Consider the following 13,646-nt stretch of genomic DNA (forward strand, 5'->3'; position numbering starts at 1 on the left):
GAGACAGTAACTGCATGACAAGTAATAGGATGAGATATACAGGATTGCTAAGTCCTGGCTTTAAAATGCAAAATACAGAAACACATACTCTACAGCCAAAGCAAATTAATTCACAGGAGCAGTGAAGTATCACAATGTCTTATCAGGATGCAAGTGCTTCTTATAGATGCATTATGGTGAATAGCACAGGATGTGAGAACACTCAAGTACATCACTTACTAGAAGATTGCATCCTGGCCCCAGTGCAAGCCTCACAGCTATTCCCTCTGAAAACTGACTGCATCCCTTGTAGCTGTCAGGACTCAATATTTATTTCTGAATATTCAAATTAGGCTTTGGAGTCCATGAATGTCTGTAATAACCAAGCTTAGAAAACAGCTCAACACTTCAGTGGCTCTTTTGAGGAAAGGGATCCATAAGAAATATTACCTGGTCCAATACAAACCCTGAAATATTATTCCTGGTGAAATGAACAAACCACAGAAGTAAAATTCATAAAGATATCCATAAAAATTCATAAAGAAAATGCATAAAGATTCTTACAAAGACCATTTAAACCAGTTCGGTTAAATCTCATTGTCCATAGTCATTAAAAACCCAGTGACTATCGGAGCCAGGTAACATTTATAAATGTAACTTTCTCTTTAAGAGGATAACAAGGTCAATACAACGTGCAGCTAAGCACTCTGTTCTGAATTTAAAACCAAGACCCAAATAGATCAGCCAGTTCTACTTTGACCATTAAATCAAGAAAAAAGCCAAAAACCCCACACATATACTTTCTTATAATCCAACAACTGATCATGCAATACTCAGACAGCTTTAAAGGGTACCAAACTATAAATAATAATTTACCTTCAGTTTATCAAATCCATGACAACTATAAAAAAGCTAATGCTTGTTCTGAATTGCTTCTAGTCTAGAAGTGAGGCAAAGTTGAAGAAGCATATGAAACTTATTCACATGGTTTTCCACTCATCATGTAACAGCTTCTGTCATCCAAAACCAGTGAAAATAATCAAAGGTTTTTAAAAAAGAAAGAAATAATTTCAGCAGCTCAGGGATAATGTGGCACAAACAGAAATTTTAAAAAAATAGTAAAATCCAATGACAACATAAAGAGAGGAGCAGAATTGAAACATTCAAGACAGATCAGAGTTGATAAGGGTCAAAAACACATGTTGCAATTTGCATAAGATCTGACAGAAGTACTACGCCCAGTGGAAAACTACACACTTCATAGAATGATTCAACAACCAGCTGACATAAATACAGAATTCCTGAAGGATATCTTGTTTATATAATGTCCAGAAGCTAGATCCAATAAGCTAAAGACAAGTCAAAGACAAGAGTATGAATACAAGAGGAAGCTGACATGAGCAAGCATTTCTGTCTTTTCTTCCACAAAAATCCTTCCCCATACAAACCAAAACACTCTTCCTCCACCCCTCCATCTTTTCCAGGCTTTACATCCTCCTCACAAGCAGAGCAGGGAGATGGGCAATGGGAGTGACAGTCAGTTCATCACATGCTTTTCTTCTGCCACTGCTCAGGGAGAGTCCTTCTCCTGCTCCAGCATGTGGTCCCTCCCACAGGAGACAGTTCTCCAGAAACTTCTCCAGTGTGAGCTCTTCCCACAGACTACAGTTCATGAGCTGTTCCAATGTGGGTCACATTTCCATGTGGTGCAGCCCTTCAGGAACAGGGTGCTCCAATGTGACCCCCACACCGTCACAAGTATTACTAGGAAACCTGGTCCAACATAGGCTTCTCACTGTCAGGAGTCTGCTCCAGCAAAGGCTTCCCCCAAGGTCACAGCCTCCCTTGGACATCCACCTGCTCCACGGTGGAGTCCTCCAGGGGTTACAGGTGGATCTCTTCTCCCCATGGACCTCCCTGGGCAGAAGGGGCACAGCTGCCTCTCCAGGGGCTGCAGGGGAATCTGCTCTGGCACCTGGAGCACTGCCTGCCCCTCCTTCTGCACTGACCTGGGTGCCTGCTGGGCTGTTTCTCTCAGATATTCTCACTCTGCTCTTCTTTGGCTGCAACTACTTCTGTGCAATAATTTTTTTGGGTTTTCATCTTAAATATGTTAACCCAGAGGCACTACCACCATCATGGATGGGGCTCAACCTTGGCCAGCAGTGGGTCCCTCTTGGAGCCGCTGGCATTGGCTCTGTTGGATGTGGGGAAAGCCTCTGGTGGCTTCTCAAAGAAGCCACTTCTGTAGCCCCCACCCACTACCAAAATCAGGCCATGCAAAACCAATACAGCCACATTCCTATAAGAACAACATTCCACTCTCTCAGTTGTCACCAATAAACACCAGATTCCAGTACCACACTAAAATAATCTGTTAGCAGGGGAAGGAGGGGAAAAAAACCCCAAGATAATAAGTAAATATTGTCTGCTTTGTTATCATTTATCTTATTCAGGTGTTCCATGCAAACTCTTTCATCTGTGCTATCAGTATGAAATTTGGGAAACTCCTGATTCAGCATCAAGTTCTGGGGATGTTAAAGTGGTAAGTAATACAACAGCTCAATAAAGAATAAACCACACGGCACTCATAGAATAGAAGAAACTAATTTTTGCACTTATTTACAAAAGTCAATTCCAGTGCCTCCCTGACATCAAGATCCTCTACTTAGCAAAAAATCATGGTGATTTTTAGTTCAAAAGGTACTGTCTCTAGAAATAAGTTCTTAACCTACTTATATCCCTTCACTGAATTCCCTTGCTACTTCATTGCTGCTTTTCTCACTTCTAAACATATAAATACACATACAACATATACTCATATACATTTAATATATCTGGAAGCCACCTTTCCCCATAAGAGCTAAAGATATCATCATTGATATTTTTTATATCCACATACTTCCATGTATGATCATATCATCTTACTGTACCAGACAGGGAATATTTTTTCTATGAATACAGGAAGGGAAGCCCATTATGTATGCTGTAAGGCTGGAGAAACAGGATGCTGGCTTCATTTTCACACGATCACCAACTTAAACAGTGCTAATGCATTTAAACTACCATGCCAGAAAGACATGTTGCCATAGCTTTGCACCAAAAGTACTACAGTGTTTAATCATGTGAGGTACCAAATGCAAGCTCACATTCAGGCTATCCCATATTAAAATTAGTTATGGAATTAACTAGCATTTTAGAAAGAAATATTCTTCCCCTTAGAAAATTTATGGCAACAGCTTGCTGACTTTGGGATACACACATTTTTTTCAGTGTTATTGGTCTCCCACTTTAAATAATTTATCAACAGGCTATAGACTTCTGTAATTTGTAAAGAATACATCTAGGCTTCTCTGCCACCATTTCACCCACTCTTTTCAGAACAACAAAAATAGGAAGTTGACATCTCAGACAATTTGGAGGTTGCATTTTCACCACAAAAATGAAAAGAAATGAGAGCTCGTATTTCATCAGCTTAGTCAAAATATTAAGAAAATAGATTGCACCAGCTAAAGAAGCAACTGTAGCAATGTTACTACAGAATGTCAGGGCTATTTCCACAGCAGTTCTGTGGAATAGCCTCTGGAAAAGTTTCTCTGTTTATAAGGAAAATATAAAAGGTTGTGATAGGCTTAACCTGCAGCTTAGTAACAACTTATTTCAGAGCATTCACTTTGAAAAGCAGACTCATATTTAAGTGCCTGTGTAGCGCTTAATGCAATTCTGTAGCAAATAGCTATTAAAGGAAACCATATATTTCTCCCTTTTGGGCCTAGTCTTCATGAAGTAGAAATAACAGAAAAATAAAGCATCTATAAAACATCATATTTCTTTACTCAAGTAAATTCCAGTGTGTGCCTGTAGTACCTTCCAAGTCCTTTCTACCTGCTTAAAATAATTTTTCTCCATTAACATTTACATATAGTTCCCTATATGTATATTAACATCACAGTTCTGTTTATGCAACCCAAAGAAAATGAGTTAAAATTAATTTTACAGTCTGATTTGGTCATAATAAAAATCCACACAGTTTTGTAAACTACTTAAACTACTGAAATTGAAATCTTAGAAGTAACTGTTGAATACTTAGAGCTAACTGGGGACATTCACAGTATCCAAGAGATAGTTTCCTTCCTTTAGCAGTTTGTGCAATAGGGGTGCTGCCCTATAGGCAATTTATAATTAATTCAATTTTGCAGGAATTCTTAGTTTCTTGAAGCAGTTCAACTAACCTACATTTGCCCTTCCCTCCAGAACAGTGTTTCATTTTCCAGTGTTATTCTGAGCTAAATGTTTCCTCTGAGTATTCCTACTGGACAACTGTATTCATTTCAATTAACAATTACCTATTTGCTAAAATTATCAGAATATACATGAGGGAGTAAGTAATAACAAAAGCATTACAGTTGTAATCCTGCTTCCCATGCATGAAGGTAAAGATTCACGTAGAAAATAAAGGAAGAATTAAGACTTATCTTCTACATGTGTAAAGACAGTAAAAAAAGAGCTGTGCACTGCAAATATGCAGGACACAATACATTTACCACTGAGACATTTCCATGATTAATTTTATTCACTCACAAAGCAGCCAGTCACCAACTTCCAACCCAGCCTATCCACAGACTAAGAGCAGTGCACTAATCCTATCACTTGTTCTTCTCTCTCTGTTCTGCTTTTCATATTAATTGATCTCTCAGTTTTGTGCAGTGACACAACTGGATAAACATATCCAACAAGAACATTTGTCTAAGTAGGAAGCTATACACAAGTACCACATGTGCTACCCACACACTTGAGGAAAAAATGACACTGTTCCATCACAGGGTTATGCATTACAGAGTCAAACACAGTCAAATAAGAAGTGAAACATTTAGGACAGAGTAGAACACTATTCAGGCTTCTCAAGAGCAGTGCAGTTCCCACAGCAATCAGTCATTTAAACAGGATGCATAATCTACACTGACAAGTCCTCTGAACACTTGGACAGGAAACCCATGAAACATCCTTCCAGTTTGGAAACAAGTTATTCAAAGACAGCTGTGTCCTCCAAGAACTACCAGGAGAATAAAAATAATGCCATACGATCATAATGGAAGACAAAATATTTAAAAAAATGTAATCAGCAATGGAAAACATGTAAATTCTGAAACAGACCCGAGACTCAATTGTGACAAGTAGCTAGAAATCATGCCAGTAAGTACAGGAAAAATGTGCATGAACCAGAACCTAGAACTAGTCTAGCTCAGCACAAGAAATTAATATCTCATCCATGAAATTGACCTTAAAGCCAATAAGAAAGATAGCGAGGATAGCAGAGGTTCTGACTGCCCAACCTTAATAAAAGCAGGAACATAAGACATCATTCATGTACCACATTCCTTTCAGACTCTCTTTGATTGCATTAGCTGCCCAAAGGAACAAAATTTGGCCCCATGTTCCCACTGCAGCCCAGTTGCACAGATAGAAGATGTTCATTTGCCTCTCCATTTGCCCAAAAACCCCACTCTCCCACTAATCCACATAGAAGCTGTTCTTCCTGTGATCAAAAAGAGTACAAAACATCTATGTTTTTAGAAGAAAAACAAAAAGCAGATGTCATCCACACGAGGCAGCAAGAGTGACAAGACAGCAGGACAAATGCAGCAAGCTGTAAAATTGTTCAAGAGGCCACCACTATACTCTGACCTTCAAAAAACAAACCTAGCTACACCTTAAAAGACTGAATAAAAAGGAAGTTAATGTAAAAAAGTTTGTTTAAAAATAACAAGTTCAGTGTCATCACTAAATGAAAGAGATTAAAGTGGTACATAGTTTCTTTAAAGTAATATGATTTTAACTAAGCTAACTTCTCCATAGACTGATGCTTTCCAACCCATGACTTTAGACACCAAGAATTATAGTAAAGATCAGGCAATTAAAACTAAGAAATTTCAAAAATGTTTAGGAATCAAGGTCTGCTCTCCAACATGTAAAACATGAAGCATATAGCCCTTGTGCCAAAAAGGAAGGAAGTTATATGGATACCCTTAACAACTGTGTTTTCTCCAAATCACAGCAAATTAAAAATAGAACAATCCAACCAATCCATACAGCACATAAAATTCAGTCTACTCACGTAGTTGCCCTTGGCACATTCCTAACACTAGGCAATTCAATTCTTTCTGCAGAACTAAGGGAGCTCAGAAGTAAAATTAATATAGAAAATTAACTGTCAGAAGCATTACGGTAGGATTTCCATCAAAACTATTGATGCTTCCCTCCAGGAATCTGAATGACTGAATGAAACATGTTTCTTTATTTGCTTTTGTTCCTAATGACATGTGTATCCCATGAAGCAACATCATTCATAGCTTCAGTGGTCTAGTAATATTTTCCCCCATTGAAGTAACTGCCTTGCTACTTTTTAGGGCTGATAATTCAATTCTTCCAGGTTTTTCTTCCACAAGACACTTCCATTAGGACAATATTGCCTTTAAGTCTTCCAATAAATTATCACCAATAAAATTGCCTTTTAAAGAAATTAAAAGTATTGGCTTGTAGGAGGACAGAGAGGAGCAAAAATCAGGTCACCTGAACTAGGTCATCCATTTATAACTCTATTTATCTGGTACTTTTTGGGAAACATTCTTCTCTACTTGATCTTTTTAGCTGTGTAAGAATTTTTTCATTCTAAAGCTGATGACAAAAGAGTAGCTAGAACAAGGCCCTCAGGGACACCAGCAGTAACTTTCCTATGCAAACTTCAGTGACTGAAACATCCTGACACAAGTATTCAGAGACACTTTAAAACAACAGTTTCCAACCCAGAATGACAGTCCTAAAGCCTGACAGACCTGACTGTGCTCTTCTGCTCTTACAACTCTTTCCTTACCTTGCTGCACTCTCAGCCTCCCCAGTAAAGCCACTGGCTTGGCACTCATATTGTCTCACCAATACTGGGTCTGAACACAATCTGCTTTCTTGAAGATGCAGAGGGACTCCAGACACAGCTCCAACAATACAGCCGCTCTCTGGGGTTCCAGGTTTCAGATCCAAAACTCCACAGCCATACCAGAGTGCTCTTCTTTCATAAACGCATTCTGATTGCTCAAATTTGAACAACTAATTCAAGAGTTAAATTTATATTAGCAAGTTATTTTGCCAGATAAAGCAGGAAAACAAAGAGCTTAATCTCTCTGCAACATTCATATGCTAGTTAAAAGAAATCGAAATGCACATCCTTGGTTCATTTACAGCAAACACACACAGCTGAGTTATCCAAACGTGTGCTGGCCATAGCAATTGTGGAGTACAAAAGCTTGACTAAAACACCAGGATGCAAACACTTCACTTCCTAATGGCACAAAGAGCTCCTGCTCTACCTAATTCACTTGTGCTTTACTCAGTTCCTTATCTGACCTTTAACACTGATGCCTCTCCCTAACTGAAGGCTGTTTTATAAGCCCAAGAAAAAAACCCATTGTCTACCATCTGACTTCAGTTCTAGAAATGCATACCCAAGGTATTCCTACAGTCTCACGTTTTCCCAACATTACTATTTTGCATTACTATTTTCCCTATGCCAAAAAGTCCTTTGTATTAAGTATACTATAGTCAAACTGTAGCTGTACACAATGGAAAACCACAAATCTTAAATAGTAACAATGAAGAAGATAAAACATAATTTCTGTTTATTACAAACTAATGCCTTTAAGAGATGAATATAGAAGCCTCAGACTTTTGTTGCACTCATGATCTGAATATCTGCTCAACCTTCCCCTGCTTGCAGAGCTGATAACTTATATTTAGCTATAAAAGCATCACGGAAAAACAGCCTGAAACTACTGCAATTTTAAAGTAAATTACATGCAAATCAAAAAATTCATACTATAGATCAGTGACATATATGCAGAGTAGGACACAGACATAGAACTATACATAAATATAAAAACTATACACAAATACATAAGCCTGTACATGGAGCTTCAGAACTGTAGATTAAAGTATAAGGTTGATGAATTATGGTAACATGAGACCTATCCATATATAGGTATCTACTGATATGTATCTATCTATATACATATATAACTAGATACAGCCAAAGTTGCTGTAGAATTGAGGTAAGAATAAAAACAAAGGATGTATTTGACATGCTATTTAAATTATTTGGAGTGTATGTGGTATGTCATGAGGTGCAAGGCCAACATTACCATTTGCTCCTCCTGAAAAATTCTTTAATCTGCAAAATCCATACACAACCCTTTATTCCATGAGAACAGTAGACTTACACACTGCTGTCTTTGGAAAATGAGCAAACAGAACTTATTACCACACAAGATATTTGACACAACCCAGAGCATTGCCTAACTGATTTGGTTTAGTTTCGTGTGCTGAAAGAACAGCAATTTTAGGCAGAGCTTGCAAGTTCTTATACCCCAGGGTCACTACAGCAGCTTTGTGGTTGTATTCAACTGCCTCTATGAAAATTCAGAATGGCATCTTTGAAGCAACAGAAACAGCACTCCTTTCCTCAGAAGGGGACAAAGAAGCTGAATATTTAAACTGAACGATTGTTCACGTAAAATTGTATTTTCATATAACACGGAATAAACAGTATTTCACAAAATTTCAGAAGCCTCTAAAGTATGGGATTACTGGAATGACTATTCAGTCACATTGCTCCAACCAGATTTGGTCCATGTAAAAGAAGCTTTATGAATGGCCTAGATGACTATAACCTACACAGTGAAGTAATGTACTGGGGTGTGCCCCCCACATACAAATTAACAGCATCTAGCTGAAATACAATTAATGGAAACAAAACTTTAAAAATACATTTACATGCAAATTTAAGCATAATATGAAAGGTGACTACTAACAGATCCAATACTTAACCCTGAAATGATAAAAATGCACAAGGCATATCTAAAGTGACAGCTGCCTATGACCTATTAACTCATTGCTAAGAGCAGAGTTTCTTATAACTGATCAGCTGTACAACACACTTACGGGTCATTTTCTCCAAGGCAATTACTCATTCTGTCACACTTCAGGGAAAATAAGTGCTCCAAACAGTTGGCATTTTTTCAAAAGAAGCCCATTTACAAGAATTCCATGCAAACCTCTGTTAACACCAATAAAATCTTGGATTTGAAGTTTCAAGAAACAGTTTACTATCTAATTGATTCTACCAAAGCATTTTTTTCCAGTTTAACCTTTGCAGATACAAATAGTATCTCTTGAAAAGCATGCATTTTATAACACATATGACAAAGCATTAGTGTTTCTAACCATCTATTACAAGCATAAAACTCATTAAATAGATACTAGAAAACATTGCTTCCAAAAATGTCTATACAGTGGGATCTTAAAAAAAAAAAGCAAAGACAGTAAAAAAAGATAAATGTTTTATAAGTTTCCAGATTATATGCCTGCCTTATAAATTTGAAAGATATCTTCACAGACACTCAAGAGGGGCACTAATAGTATTTGAATCAGAAAGGCTTATGCAAATGCACATTAATACACAGACAGCTTTTAAGAGGGGCATTTCTGAAGTGCTACAGTTGAATAGGTATTTCCGGTATCCCTAATGCTGTTCCAGAACCAGAACAAAAGCTATGTCATGACTGGCATCTGTATGTGGACTTTCACTATGTATCTTAGTAATTTTAATCAGCAACTTAGTATAGTGTAGATTTCGTTCATTTTAAGCAACCTTTAAGCACTGTAGAAATTGTGCCTTTTCCAGAAAAAAACACCAAAAAACAAAACAAAGACAAAAGCCTCCAAAAAGGCACAAAGCAAGTTTTCTAACACTTGGTGTAGCACTTCCTATGATCAGCTACATTTTATCCTTACAAGTCAAACACATTCCATCTCCCATTTTTTTAAATAGCATTTTCACAAAACAATCAGTTGGAAGTGCTTAAATATGAAAATGTCAAGACCAAAACCAATTAGAGGTAAAAAGCATAGAAACTAGTTTTTTACCTGTTCCAAACCATTCAAATTCCCTTTCAGACTTCAGAAAACAGCACCTTGAGTACTTTATTGTTTCCAAACGTAAATGTTTCAGCTTAGACAGATTGAACAGAAGACAAACACACAATATTAAGTTGAGTTAATTATCTGTGCCCCCTCAAATGAAAGGTATAAAGAGATCTGTGAGTAGGTGTAAAAAAGTTGTTTAAAAAAAATCATTATTATTTAGACTGATGATTTAAGACAAGATCATTTTAACACCACTACCTCCAAACAGCAGCTGAGGGTCCTCTACACAGTATCCATCACCAGAAAAAAAAAATTCTCAGCCATATACTGTGTTCTACAACAACAGATTAGCCAAATGCGTAACTCAAAAATGAAGAAAGACAGTCATATACCACAAAACAATTGAAACATCTGATTTTTGAAGGTAAAGCTTCACACTAATCATATTTCAGTTCTCCTATAACAATGGCAGCCTATATCAAACAAGAGAAATGAGAAGGTCAGAATACAGTCATGACTATAACATGAAAACAAAAATGTGTTAATTGTGGTAAATTATTTTTTTTTTAAAAACCAGCAAATAATATTTACCAAGGTCTTTCTAAATTCTAGAATAGTTGTTTTCCTCTATATGGAACTTTGACTTCTAACCCTTGTTTGATGTAAGACATGTTCATTACAAAAAGATGAGAACCTAGACCACGCTGGTTGTATTCATACAGCATGAAACACCAAGAGGAAGCAATCTATACTTATTTCCTTCTACCCAAATAGCAATATCAGCAAAAACCCAGGAAAAAGTATACTCCTGGATGTACAGCAACCATAGTAGCAAAATCCTAACCTATATTATTGCAGGAAAAAGCCCACTTGCCCCATATCCACATATACATGATTACTGGCAAGGCTCACAGACATGTCTGTCCAGTTTTCAAACTAACCACTTCATTTAATCCTACCTGTGCACACCCAGAGCACTGAAGTGATCTACTAATAAATCCTGTCTATTTCCTAGTGCAAATTAATTTAATACATTTGATCTCCAGTAACAAACTTGCTACTGGTACCCAGATTATAGAATTTATCTTGTTATCAGGGGGAGGTAGGGAGGCAGTGGTGGAGTGGGTAATAATCAACTTTCCACCTTCCAAGCGGAAGTTGTTTCCAGGTATGTCAATGGCATTATTAAATTGCAGTCGTAGTCATCTACTCTCTGGACTTTCAATAGCAATCAGCCACACTTATCATCCTACCTGTGCACACCTCTAGCTTCTCTACCCTCTCCTCCAGCACTCCTTGGCACCCAGCACATACTTTTAGTTGATTCACTCAGGCCCATATACAACTCTTTAAGCCTATTACTCAACACATTCAAAGGCAATAAAGACCTAAAGGTAAAGAATTGTTTTCATTTGCACTATGCCATTCATATTTTAGATTCCATTTTGACTTGGAAATGAAGCAATGAGTAACAGCAATTCCTATTCCACAAATTTGCCACTATTTAACAGCCACAGTGCACGTCCTGCACTTAAATGCGAAAACACAACTTCCTCCCTTCTCACTCCTCAAAAAGTAGCTACAAACTCTTTAACTGAACAGAATACTGTAACTTATATCCCCTTTACCTCTCTTTCCTTCTTCCTTTACAACCATTTCAAAGAGCAACTAAGCATGCCTCTGTTAAGACAGCCAAATACACCCCAAAACACATACCCCAAAAATCCCAAAATACCTCAATACATTCATAGTGAAAAAAAATTTGAAAATCGGCAATTATGATTCTTGTCATCACATTAATCTATGTCTGCTTTACTAAATAAAGGTGAATATTAGAACTGAAGATCCTAATTTTTAAGGTCCTGGTTTTCCTTTAATTTCTGATACAAAAATCAAATAGGAAAGTTTGAAATATAAAGTGTTAAGAGGACAAAAGAAATTTTCAACACAATTCTCCCCAAAACATTTAACACTCAGGTAATACATCTTTCTCCTGAAATGTCTTGCCCATTAGTTCCTATAATCCTATTTTCCCATTTTTACCCATATTCTCTTTTCTTACTGCTGCAGGAAAGCAATGGGAAAACTCACTGTCTATACCACTGAAAGCTACAGAAACATGCTGTCAAATAGAGAAATTGAAACAAAAGCTATTTTTCCATACAGAGGTGCCACTGCTTCAAAGAAAGGATGATAAAAATATGTATTGTATATCATTTGACTACAACAAAGCTAAAATATCAGGATAATTATCAGATATGAAATGGTAGAGGCGGATTAGGAGATCTAGAACAAAGTACTTAACATAGAGATTATTAAAAATGTCCCGCATTTTGCACTAATCTAGGCCAGCCTTTCTGTAAGGTATATATAATTTACACGAACAAGACGGACCCATCAGTACATGACAAGATGTCAAATCGGGTTAAACAGCAATTATATTATTAAAACTATAACTTCATGAAAAGCTTCTGTCAAATTCTGTAACCTCTAAACTCTCATATGAAGATTTTAGAAGGGTCCTATCGCTCCAATGCCGTTCTTCATTTCACACGTTTCTCTCTTCCTTTCCCACACGCTCAGATGTTTCAGCAGCATAGTTTTAGTATTTGCAAAATCCTGCCCAAAGAGCGTGGCCGATTTCCCACGGGCTCCCTCCCCACCCTGGATGAACTCGTTACTTCCCAAAGTCCACTTCCTCTTCCACCCCTGGACCTGCCAGCGCTCCCAACGCCCCTCCGCCTTGCGCAACATCCGCGGCCTCCTCCCCACATTTCGGACAATCTCCGATGAGACACTTACATTGAGATTTATTATTTTTTTGTTCCCAGACCACTAGCACAGACTGACAGCTTAAAGGGCTAACGATGTGATTCTAATCCCAAAGAGCATAATGAAACGAGCTACAAAGGCAGATACGGAGGGCACTAACCCGCTCTCCTCCAGCTCTTCTGTGGGTCAAACTGCCTTTTGATAGTATTTAAATTATATTGAAAAGTGCCAGCAACATCTGCCCAATCAAAATTATTGTTCACATCTCAGACGAGCAGCTCAAAAGATAAAACTACTGAGATATTTTAACAGCCCAATTAAGCAGCTAAAATAAACCAGGAAAAGCACTAATTCTCCAACACAATTTTTCCCCGAGCGCACACGTTAACCAAAGGCTGACGGTGAACTGAGCTGGAAGGAAGAAAGGACGAGGGATACAGGCAGGGCTGCGATGGGGGATGGGAGATGTTAGCGAAGGGAAGATGAATATTCCTCCAAGGACTATCAATACATTTAACACATCTCCTCGGAAAGAAAGCTCAAGCAAGCACCTACAGGGGCAGATAAAAGGGGAAGGAGGGAAGGAGTGCCCGATTATCGCCAGCTGACATCATAGACGGCACCCCTGCAGAAAAGGGGCTGCAAGGGCGAGGAAGCGCTCGCAGCCCCCCCACCCCGCCTGTCCTCTTTATGTGCTCAGGGAAGCAAGCGGGGCGGGCGGACGAGGAGCCTCCCGGTTAATTTTGCAAGAGCCGATGACCAGCACCTCCCCAGGAGCGGGGAAGGGCCGGGACCGCGGTGACAAACCTCCTGGGGCTGGGGGGCAGGAAGGAGACTGAATCCAGACGGACACTCTCCCTCCCCCGTCGAGCTCCGAAGTGCTGGTGAGCACGGGGAGCCGGCCGAGCCCCGGGGCACACAAT

The 13,646-nt window shown here is 38.4% G+C and overlaps 1 protein-coding gene across 1 annotated transcript in view; it reads right to left on the minus strand.

The window, feature by feature from the left end:
- The window catches only part of PTPN12 (protein tyrosine phosphatase non-receptor type 12), a 69,539-nt gene that overhangs the window by 55,525 nt on the left and 368 nt on the right, over positions 1 to 13,646 (minus strand). The gene's annotated exons all lie outside the window — the stretch shown is intronic.

The sequence above is a fragment of the Parus major genome, chromosome 1A, assembly GCF_001522545.3.
Source record: "Parus major isolate Abel chromosome 1A, Parus_major1.1, whole genome shotgun sequence".
Taxonomy (NCBI): domain Eukaryota; kingdom Metazoa; phylum Chordata; class Aves; order Passeriformes; family Paridae; genus Parus; species Parus major.